Raw genomic sequence first — 12,423 nt, forward strand, 5'->3', positions numbered from 1 at the left:
AAACAGTAGGACATAAAAGATAGACGAGGACTTCAAGGTCTGTGAATGCCGACAGATCTACCTTGAGTCTCCAGACAGCGGACCAATAGCAAATCTCGATCAACCTGAGCCGTTATCAAAATCTGCACAGAAAGTGCAGAGTGCAGCATCAGTACAACCGACCCCATGTACTGGTAAGTGTCGAGCCTAACCTCGACGAAGTAGTGATGAGGCTAAGGCAAGGCACCTACAAATCAACCTGCACAATTTAACAGTGTATGTACAAATAACAGAAATGAAGAACTAAACAGGAAACATCGGGAGGGAAACATGCTGAGGGGAATATGAGATAAAGAAATACAACAGAATGATAACCGGAGCAGTCAACATACCATGAATCAACAAGAATAGTGTATACAGTAAAGGAAAAATGCACGGCATCACCCTTCGTGCTTTTACTCTCAATCTCACCATAAAATTAATAGAAACGACACTAACATCACCCTTCGTGCATTAACTCTCATATCATGGCACGACATCACCCTTCGTGCATTAATACTCATAATATGGCACGGCATCACCCTTCGTGCATTAACACTCACAATATGGCACAACATCACCCTTCGTGCATTAATACTCACAATATGGCACGGCATCACCCTTCGTGCATTAACACTCACAATATGGCACGGCATCATCCTTCGTGCATTAACACTCTCCCTTACCATAATGCAATGCATAAATAACAACAGGGAGATAGAATAACAAGTACAAACCTTACTTCAACATTTGGTTCCATAATATTAGTTTTAACCTTGAAATAAAAACTCAATTATCACTAGAAAATTCATAAACATGATAAGAACGATAAATTGAACAAAACTAGTATAACACATAGCAATTAGGCATAGGAATGAGGCAATATAAGAAAAACAGAAAAATATGCAAAACAAATAAATTGGCGGTGCATAAGTACTCGTCTCCTCACATATATGCCGCTCCCATGAATTTCACTTAGCAAGTAATCTAAGGTTCCTAATTCCCTCAAGTCAGGGTTAGACACAACACCTACCTCGCTCCGAAGGTCACTTAATTCTCAATCACAACTTCTCCTTTGGAATTCACCTCCAAACCACTCGTATCTATTCAAAAATGACTCAATAATATCAAATATTTCTAAAGGAATCAATTATATTGCATAAATTAAATTTCCCAAATTTTTCTCCAAAAAGTCAAAAAACGACCCCGGGCCCGCTTGGTCAAAACTCGAGGTTCAGACCAAAATTCATTTACACATTCATCCCCGAGCCCGAATATATACTTGGTATTGGAATCCGAAATCCCCAAATTCCCGAAATTCCTAGTTTCTACCCTAACCCCTAATTCTACCATGAAAACTCAAGATTTTAGGTTGAAATTTCAAGAAATGTAATGGGTAATTGAATGAAAACGGTTTAGAATCACTTACCAACACTTTGGGGAAGAAATGACTCTTGAAAAATCACCTCACACCGTTTGGTTTTTCAGAAAAATGAATTTTTTTCTAAATCCCGTGTTTGGATTCTGTTAAGTGCTGGGCGACAGTGTTCATCGCGTTCGCGAGAGCACTGTCGCATTCGCGAAGAGTATAGGCTGCCAAGCCTTTGCGTTCGCGAGACAGTGCTCGCATTCGCGTAAGCTACTCTTCCCTGGTCTTCGCGTTTGCGAGACAGTGTTCGCGTTCGCGATGAAGAAAAAGCTGACTCCCCCTCCCCAGTGCCTAACACTACGCGTTCGCGATGGACTTGTCGCGTTCGCGAAGGGTAACGCCTATATCGCTTCGCGTTCGCGAAGAAGAGATCCCTGCCTCCTCAGTTTACTCTTCGCGTTCGCGAGAGGACCTTCGCGAACACGAAGAAGGACATGCCAGAACCCAGACTCTGCATAAAACCAGATTTCCAAAGTCCAAAACATCCTGTGGCCTATCCGAAACTCACCCGAGCCCTCGGGACTCCAAACCAAACATGCACACAAGTCTAAAAATATCATACGGACTTCCTCGCGCGATCAAATCGTCAAAATAACACCTAGAACTCTAAATTTAGCACCAAATCAAATGAAATTCTCAAGAATACTTTAAAGTTACTATTTTCTCAACCGAATGTCCGAATCACGTTAAATCAACTCCGTTTCACACCAAATTTCACAGACAAGTCTTAAATATCATTATGAACCTGTATCGGGCTTCAGAACCACAATACGGACCCGATACTAACAATGCCAAATATCAATCAATTCTTAAAAATAAATAATTTCCTGACTTTTAATTTTCATAAAAAAATCATAACTTGAGTTAGGGACCTCCGAATTCGATTCCGGGCATACGCTCAGGTCCCATAATTCGATACGGACCCACCAAGACTGTCGAAACACGGATCCGGGCCCGTTTACCAAAAACGTTGACCGAAGTCAACTAAAATTAACTTTTAAGGCATAAATTCTTATTTTCATCAATTTTTAACATAAAAGCTTTCCGGAAACCTGTCCGGACTGTGCACGCAAATCAAGGAGGGTAAAAAAAAGAGATTTTTAAGGCTTAAGAGCGCAGATTCGAGTTCTAAAACATAAGATGACCTTTTGGGTCATCACAGTATAAGATTAATATCTTTATTTACTTAAATTGCTTTAATAATTGCTATTGGAATTGGATAATTGAAAGTTGGCTTACCTAGCGGGTTGTGTTAGGTGCCATTATGACTAGTTGGATTTTGGGTCGTGACAACAATACTCTCCATTTCGAGAATGATGGCCGCACCACGTTTTCTTCTACTAGTGTTGTGAATAACATTGGTAGCGTTGGGTCAGTTTCAATGAGCTATGAGCCGCCGCCACCACCATCACCTCCGTATGAGCATACTCGTTGTAATCCATTAGCATCTTTGGAGCTCACCCTAGCTATCAGTGCTTCAGTTACCGTGGAGCATCAACTGCCGTGTTGCTGTCATAGTTGTCATCCGTCTAAAAGCAGAAGGTGTTAATAAAAATGTTCCTGTAAAATAGTCATGAAATGTGACGTTTGGGGATGATTATTCTATCTATGTTTGGAATTATTGGATGAATTGTTTTGTTTTTTGGCCTTTGAAACATATCATCTTTAAAGTCACTACTCCGCGCATACTCTTCTGATCACCTCATCTTGAGTCCTTGAATCAGTGCTCATTGAATAAAATAATTTTGCTATACTTAGAAGTCGAGAAGTGAACTGATTCGTCTTTTTCCTTCTTTTTTTTTTGTTTTTTAATTTACCTAGTCAAAATAAAGAGTCTGAAATTAATATTTAGCAAGAAAATAAAAAGAGGCAAAAGCTTAAGCTGTCGCAAAGTAAAACAAAGGTTTCTAGCTGCATAGGTTACAGTTTTTGAGAGGGGCGTTGTTGCGACCAAAGGCACACGCAAGTATACGCGGTCGTCAAGTAATAAAGTAATAAGATAGAGTGTCGAACCCACGAGAACTTGTTATCAACTATTAACTAGATAAGACTATCCTAATTATCTAAACAATGATTAAACGTAAAAGTAGTGATGCTAACGTAATTAAACTAAAAAAATAATAATAATAAACTCTAAACAAAGGAAGAGCAGTTTTTTACGTTTTCAATGTAATGAAAACGATCTAGGGTTATGGGCTATCTAACATTAGTATTGTATTCTTCAATTGAATTGACTAACTAATTTATCTAGTTTATTGGTTGACAATGTTAATATTGTTCATAAGAATCTGCCGAGTTCTTACTCGCCTATTCAAGCTAACCTAACGCCTATATGTCTATGGAATTAGAACTAACAAGAACGCATTTGTAATTCCTATAAATCAACTAAGCAATTCAATCAAGTATATGTCTATCCTAACTTCGAATCCGTTCCCCGATGCCCAAGTTCAAGAACTTGCTCTATTTAATTCTATATGCAATCTAGAATTTCCACTTTCGAGTTCAATTCTAGATTCGTATATAGTATTTAATTGGTGATCAAGTAATCAAATAATTAAGCATAGGATTGAATAAATAAACTAATAAGATAAATCAAGAAACCAAAATCAATATTGGAATAACAATAGTCATGAAAGAACCACAACCCTAGAACGTTAAGTTTAGCTCCACATAGACATGGTAGCCAAACAACAAATCATACAAAGAAACATAAAAATTATTAAGTTTGGCGGAAAAAAGATGAAAACCGAGCTCCACGGCGGCTCCTTGCTCTCCCTAGGTCGAATCCCCTTCAAAAAGTGTGTTCCCTGACCTAAAAGATGCGATTTTGGCTTATATATTACGTACAGAAGTCGTGGACCGAAGTTTTTCTTTTCTTTTTCCGAATCAGCTTCAAGGATTGATGCTGAGTTGGACGTTTCGCATCCTCCTCAGCTTGAACTTCTCAGCATCGGATGCTGGGGTGGATGCTTCACGTCCACCTCTGTTCCCTCAACCTTGCTGCGCCCAGGTGTGGATGCCTTCTCAACTGCTAAAGGTGCTCCAACTAGCCTTTTTTCCAAGGTTGGATGCGACGCATCCACCCCCTTCTCCTATAGCTGGATCATCTTTTCTTCATATTTTTGCACTCCAAAAATCCTAAATCATCACACACAACTTAATTAATCATAAAAACTAATAATTAACACATGTCACCAAAAAGCGGTTAAAACATAGATAAAGTAACATTAAAACATATAAAAATATGTCCCACATCAGGCGTGAACTAGTTTGTTTTGCCCTTGTTTTGTACAGCTACTCGGTAATTAATAACTTCTTTAATTGCCAAAAGAAAAAGAGTTCGAATTCACATATATTTAACACGAGAATGACCAGTCTTCTCAAAGTGACATGCTCATAAATTCACTACTTGGCTTTTTAGGACCTAAGTAGATAAACATTTATGTAGAAATTGTGCGGTACTAGTATATGGTTTTCTTAATGAGAAGTTCAATATTTAAATAACCCTATCTAAATTAGGAAAAACCAAGTTTCGATATGTTTCTGTTTTCGTGTACTATAAGACGGCATCTTTTTTTCAAATTTAATTTTTTTTATATTCATAAGTTATAGGTGGCGCTATATATTTCCTTAAGAAATGTTGAAATGAAACCCTTGTCTCCAAAAGTAGTGGTTGTATATTATTTTTATCTCCTCTAGATGATAGCCCATTAAAACATCATGTGCAACGGCATCCCTCTACTCTTAATTAAAAGTCTTCAATTCGAGCTCTGAAAATAAAATAATTCTTGAGTGCATGGAGTACTTCCTCTTTAGATGGTACCTATATGGTTGCGGATGGTTGCAGATACCAGATAATTAAAGAAAAAGAACTATTATTCTACGTACATATATTAGTATAGGAAATACTAATCCAATAGTTAAAGCCTTGTATATGGTGATTTTTATTGTTTAATTAAGACAATAAAAGCCGCTGATACGCAGACCCACATAGAGATATTTTGATTTTATAACACTACTCAGCTAAAGTAATTATTGTTCAATACTTCAATTAAGACAATAAAAGCCCCTAACACAAACACACACGCAAATATTTCATGATCAATACATCAGTATTTTGGTTTTATAATTCTATGCAACGGGAAGTGTCCTGCATGATAATTGAATCAGAACTATAATTTTGTAAGCAAACTTGAAATGTGAATAGGTTAATTTTTGCCTTCTCAGCACGACGAGACCACCATATAAAGTTTTACACAATTCAAATATATTTAGTCGTTAATACAAAAGTTGTCATAAATAACACATATCATGTTCTCATTTAGTCAAAGTACAAGATCTAACGCAAGATTATTATCTTGGAAGGTTAAATAATTTTTAGATTATAATTCTGGAAGGTATATACTTAGAAGTGAACCCATTTTTTTTTTTTTTTTTAGATTTACCTAGTCAAAATAAAAAGAGTCTGAAGCTAATATTTAGCAAGAAAAAAAAAAAGAGAGGCAAAAACTTAAGCTGTCGCAAAGTAAAACAAAAATTGGAACCTCCGAAAAAATCACCAATGAGAACTTTAATGTTTTCGAACACAAGGTATAAAGTAGAATGTTAACTTTGATAAATTGTAAATGTTTCTCCCCATTTCTGTTTCACCTTTAACTAAAAAGGGAGTATATTTAAAGAAAGAAAAACTGACGTTAGAAGAGTTCGAATAGGTGTCTGAATGTTTTAAGGTTTCTAGTTGCATAGGTTACAGTTTTTGAGAGGGCCGTGAACTAGTTTGTTTTGTCCTCGTTTTGTACAGCTACTCCGTAATTAATAAAACTTTTTTAATTGGCAAAAAAAAAAAGAGTTCGAATTCACATACACTTGAAAAAAGAATGAATACCTTAAAATCTCCTTAAACTATCACGTTTTTGTTAGAGTTACCTACTTATACTATCTGGTATCCCACAAGCTCCCCCATTAACTATATACACCTATATATTAAAAAACCCTCGTCAATTTTTTAGTGGTGAGTGTGATACACCCTTCTATTTACTCAGCCTAATATGATATATCATTATAATTAAGAATTTTAACTAAAATTAACAAAATAATAAAATGGGTAAATGTTTGGGGGGTTAAAAAATCAAAGAAAGAGAATGACGGGATAAATACATGGTCATTTGTAAAAACGAATCTCTTCTATCTCCTATAATAATAGCTACACCATAACTCAATCGTGATTTTTGCCATTAAACTTCGATTAAACATTGGATTTTTCCCATCAACCTTCGTTTTCACCGGGAATTTTAGTTTAATACGAGATTTGGGATTAAAAAATTAGGGTTTGGTTGAAAGAAGATGTAATGACTCGACCGGTTGTTTTTAGCATTTGCATTCCGTTCACCTGTTTGAAGTCTTGAGTAGCTTCATATGAGTCATTTTGACTTGTGTGAACCGCCAGTTTTGGTTTTTCAGGTGATCCAAAGTTGATTCAGAAGAATGATTCCCAACTAGGAAGCTCTAAGTTGGAAAAGTTGACTAAGTTTGACTTTTTGTGTATTTGACCCCGGATCGGAGATTTAATGGTTATCTTAGGTCCATATGGCGATTTTGGACTTAAGCTTATACCCGATTTGTATTTGGATGTTTCTTGGAAGGTTTTGGCATTAATTGGCGAAAGTTGAAAATTTAGAGTTTTGGAATGTTCATAAGCTTCATCGGAAGTTGACTTTGATGACATCGGGTTTGGATTTTGGTTCTGGGAGTTGGTGTAGCTTCGTTATATCATTTGGAACTTGTGTTCAAAAATTTGAGGTTATTCCGAGTTGATTTTGTCACGACCCAAACTGATGGGCCGCGACGGGCACCCGATACCTTACTCAATCGAGCACTAACATAACGTATCTTTTCCTATCATACTATCATAGATAACTGAGCCGGAGAGGCTGCCGTGAGATAGGTAGAATACAACATGTAATACCAACTTATACATAAGACATATGGGCCTATAAGACCAAAATAACCACTCGTATACTGAACATAGGCCGACAAGGCCATACAATCTTTTACGTACATGACATCTGTCTACAAGCCTCTAACAATACATAATTTTCATAAAGGTCTGGACAGAGTCCCGCTATACCAAACAATACATGTCTAAATCATACTGACCAAACAAGCAACTCCGGAGCAAATGGAGCGCATCAAATATGTATTTTTCTGAGACCCATGAACAGAAGATATAATAATAATTCACATGGAGAATCAAGAATATAGACACCCCTAGTATTTCTATGAATGGAGTCATTTATGAAAGTTGCGTATTTTTCTCATTTCATTTAACACCCGTTGATTGCGACAACACATAACGGCGGATCGAAGTAGGGAAAAAATTCGAATGATATTCTTGAGAAAGATTGCATCGTACTCCCTTATAATTGTAAAATCTCACGTTGCTTAAGATGCTATGAAATCTTGTTGAATTGCTATGAAAATCTCGTTGAAGACAATATGAAAATCTCACGATAACTAATAGTCTTGTATGAGTTCTTGTAGCAAATTCCATATAATCACTTTGTGAAATTGATCATAACCTTGTATGATACTTGCTGGAGCAATCACGTTGAAAGACTTTTATGGCTTTAGTGAATTTATATCTTTGTGAATTAGTCAAAATTTTGAATTGAGAAGTCTTTTGTTTTGATAAGATTCTTTAATCAAATGGGATGAGGTGCTCATCTCTTTACATGTTGCCACCTTGCAAGTGATTTAAGAGTCACTTAATGGCTCTTATGTGGCTGCCGCATGGGGGGCTTTGGCCCCACCTACTAAGTATCCACAAATCTTTAATTACATGATTAATTTTCCATTAAACCAATAATTAACCAATTATTCATTCGTCCTCAAATGTTGACTGATGCACTTATCATTCTCATAACCCATAACTCCTGCGAATACTTTAGTACTCCTCTTGCCATCTAGGCAACTGTTCTGTGAATGAATCCAAAGTCCAGGGCGTTCCCCCTTGGTCCTCTTTCCCACGCTATGACTTGTTGTTGGAATTCTTCCAATCTCGTAACTGTTGCTACCTTCTATCATGCAGCCTGTACGACTTTGACCTTGTAAGTGCGCCTATGCGACTCTTCTCTCCTTTTCCCTCCAACTTTTAGCCAATCTCTAGGACTCACTTTGTAAGCATATACAGAGCTTGATAAGATGTGTCTCTGGGCATCTATAGACCCGGTTATCTATCCACATGACTTTACTGCATCTAAGTAGGTCATAATATACCATAACTCTTACTTCAATTTATCGTTGCTGAGGTCCGCTACCGAACTCCAGGTTACTTTCGTTGCTTATCCCATATGTATAAATCTAAATCCTTTAATGCTTCCTCATTACTGTTCATCTTAAGAATGACGGCCTAATCTCATCTCATACTTTGTGACTTTTGTCCATCCATTGTTGATTCACCTCAATATTGATCTACAATCTACCACTGATAACTTTAAACCTCTTATGTAATACAGTGCCACACATTGCATTTAGGATCATTTGAAGTGATTTTCCTAATCCACCTGGGGCGATACAATGCTATATTTCCATAATCATATTTCATAGCATCCCAATGTGATTTACCTTACGTGGACAATCGAAGGCCCACACATCATCCTTCATCTATCACAATTACACCTTCATTCTACTACCAGGGCAACATTCCATCTCTTCTAATGCTGCTAGTCTTAGACTCCTTTGAGTTCATTCAGGCTATACTGAGCTTTCCAGAACTTAGAGAAACCATCAGCTCTCTTGTTTTCATGGGTTTAATCCCGAGGACTTATCCATTCTCATCACCTCCTCACTCGCCCTTTTTGTCCTTACTCCTGTCTTCCTAAAACCTTGTCACTTTACCATACTTTAGCTTGCGACCTACACATATCTATTTATATTACTCGCAACCTTCCTTCAACTTGCTTGCACCATAGATTTCCTTATGTTATTCTGGAACATCAAGCGAGACATCACTTCGTCTCAAACTCTTCTTTACTCTTTTAACTAGACCTATCGATACCTAGAAACCATAGACCGAAAGATATGCGGCTATCCTTCCTGGATACTGAATCCCAACGCTTCTAGCCTTCTATCTGAGGTATGGACTATTCACCACCTTCTGCATTTGAGTATCTCTTACGTTGTTCATCTTTACCTTACTTACCTTGAAATTTGGCATCACCTCTTCTATCTCTTTCATGACCTCCCTTCCATAGAGGTATAATTCACATCGACAACTTGAAGCTCTATTGTAATACTTGCACCTCTGGTGCATACATAATCCGGTGAGAGCTTCATACTGATTTTTTATGAGGCTGGTACTCTTCTAACTGGCGTTATCGTAAAGTCATTATAGAATATGCCTATTGTAGTATCTCTCTTGTATTTAAGAATGATCCTGCAATGTTCTCAATCACGAGGTCTAAAAGTTTCTTGGTCCAATAATCAGACTCCTGATTTACTGAGTTGATGTAACTCTTTAGTTTCCTCTTCCTTCTGATCAGCCTTCATGAAGGCTTAATCTATCTTCCGATATGTGACTCATGGTATTAGTTATTACTTTAGCCTTTCATGGGCGCTATGGAATATCCATGACACAATCTTCTAACAATTCAATCCTTTGTCTATGCCCTGGGCTCAATTCTTTCTTTTAACTTATACCGGAGTCTTCTACGACTGTATGATTGTCAACATATATACTGCATGGATAATACTCCGAAATCTTGAGTGCGTTCATAACGTAACTAATTATGGATCATTGATCAAATAATACCTCTCGTTCCTTCTCAGCTTTCTTTAAACGTAAGCAATTACTTTTCCTGGTCTTTCTACCCCTTGTTGCGTGCATACTTAGCTTATCTTATTTCCCACACATGCCGGAATTTTGTGCAATTCATATGGTCTCGAGTATTACTTTTGGTTTCATTTCCCGCTCATTAGCCACGCCAGGTGCCACTTCCTTATGTAGTGCATACAATATTGTTGTGAGACTGCTGTTACAAGACCATTTCCTCTTTAGGTCACTGTGCTTAGGTTGAAGCCTTTTTCCATATTTCCTCAGCAAGTCTTTCATTGTAAAACTTAGGGAATACTCTCTGACTCTTGTAAAGCTGCGAGCTTGTCACATCGTATGTTTGATGGAATTTTTGATGTTCTTCCTCTCCTATAATTATCCGTAGTTACTTATCTCCACGCCCTTGTGCTTGCAGGGTTGCTTCTGAACTAATATTTTGACTGGCTTCCCAGTGGTACTCTCTTTTATTTCCGTAACACTCATATAGTATCTTTATCTACCCCAACTCCTATCTGAATATTTCTCAAGGTTCACTATGTTTATCTTGCACGATCTAATGATTTGTCTGTATCCTCTTATCTAGCCATAACTAGGCTCTTCCTGAATCAACTACTAACTACTCGTTGGCACATTCTCATATCAATATTCCACATAATCTTTCTTGGGTTATTTCCTTTGTCTTAACTTACCTCTCACACTGGCTCCTTATTTATTAATAACATCTCGGGCAAAAACCCTTACTTTCTGTCCTTGACATCGTGCTTGCATAATATTCTGGAATCATAGCATATCGGTAGGATTTGGATAAGTTCAATCTCATTCCTTTCTCATTTTTATCGCATTCTTCCTTTACCATTCGGTAGTTACTAGAACCACTTAATTCTGACTTAATGCCACATCATAATATATTCCCCCCTTTAGGGGAGCACAAAGATTTAGTGCTACAATGATCTACGTATAGATGTTTTATCTTCTCATCTTTGGCATTTTTTCACATCATCGATGATCCTTTCTCGCCTCGCGGTAATCCTTATATACCAAGGATAACGAAATTCCTCACTCGCGAGGGTGACACTTAGTGTAACTAGCACACATAGTCCCTTAAGCTTAACTTTTCTCACATTGTTTGTTCTAGGGAAGCATCTTCCTCAATGACCTTTAAAGGTTATTCTTCTGTTATCCATTCTATTATCGTTGGAACGCAATCTGAAATTCTCATGATACTGACTATTATCAAATCACTCAGTCCCTAATTCATGTTTAGTTTATCTTGTTCATCAGTCCATGCTAATTTCTTATTACTCTAGGGTCTAACTTTTCCTTTTGGTAATCACGTTGGAGTCACGAACTTATTTCTCGAAATGAGGATATGACTTTATGGCCTACACTCTTTTGTTGTCTCAAGGCCTGTCACCTCTCGTCTTTTTCTTCACTTGACTATAGACTCTGTAATACTGTCATCTTTTTGATCTACCGTTGTCATCCATATATTACATATTACTCATAATACTTTATTAACTCTCTTCTTATTTCCCTGCAAACATCTCTGTCTATCACTTTATTCTGAAAACTCGAACAAGACATTCTTTTGCTTTTAGCTCCCCTTTGCTCCATCTATTGGCTCTTCGGGTTGCCTAACATTCTTTCTTTACTAGGGAAGGAAGTCATACAAAGATAATATTTATCCCTTCCAGGCTTCCAGTGCCTATCTTTGTAGTACTCATATCTAGTTGTACTATTTTAGAGTGCATCATCTGGGCGTCTCATAAGGAGATCTATTAGCATATATGCAATATCCTTTGGAAATGTCATCTAGTGCTAACAATCCATCCACCATTTTGGGTTACCCTAGCCCCAGCTAGATCCTGACATCCAGCCTTCTCTTATACTAAATTTGTTAGCCCCCATGGGGCATAAATGAGATGTGTGTGGACAATTGTACATACCTCTGTTATTGTTGAAGGTAACTCAAAATGCTTATATTTCTTTGCGATAATCTTCATTAGCTGGGTAGCTCGTTCCCTTTTTCATCTTGCTTCTTTTACTTGCTAAAATTTGTGTCTACCTTCCGATTCTCTTATTCCTTTTTACCGTAAGAGTGAATAGGCATTCTTGCTTTAGGGATCCTTATCAAAAAGCTTACACA

The sequence above is a fragment of the Nicotiana tabacum genome, chromosome 13 (genome assembly GCF_000715075.1).
Source record: "Nicotiana tabacum cultivar K326 chromosome 13, ASM71507v2, whole genome shotgun sequence".
Lineage (NCBI taxonomy): Eukaryota > Viridiplantae > Streptophyta > Magnoliopsida > Solanales > Solanaceae > Nicotiana > Nicotiana tabacum.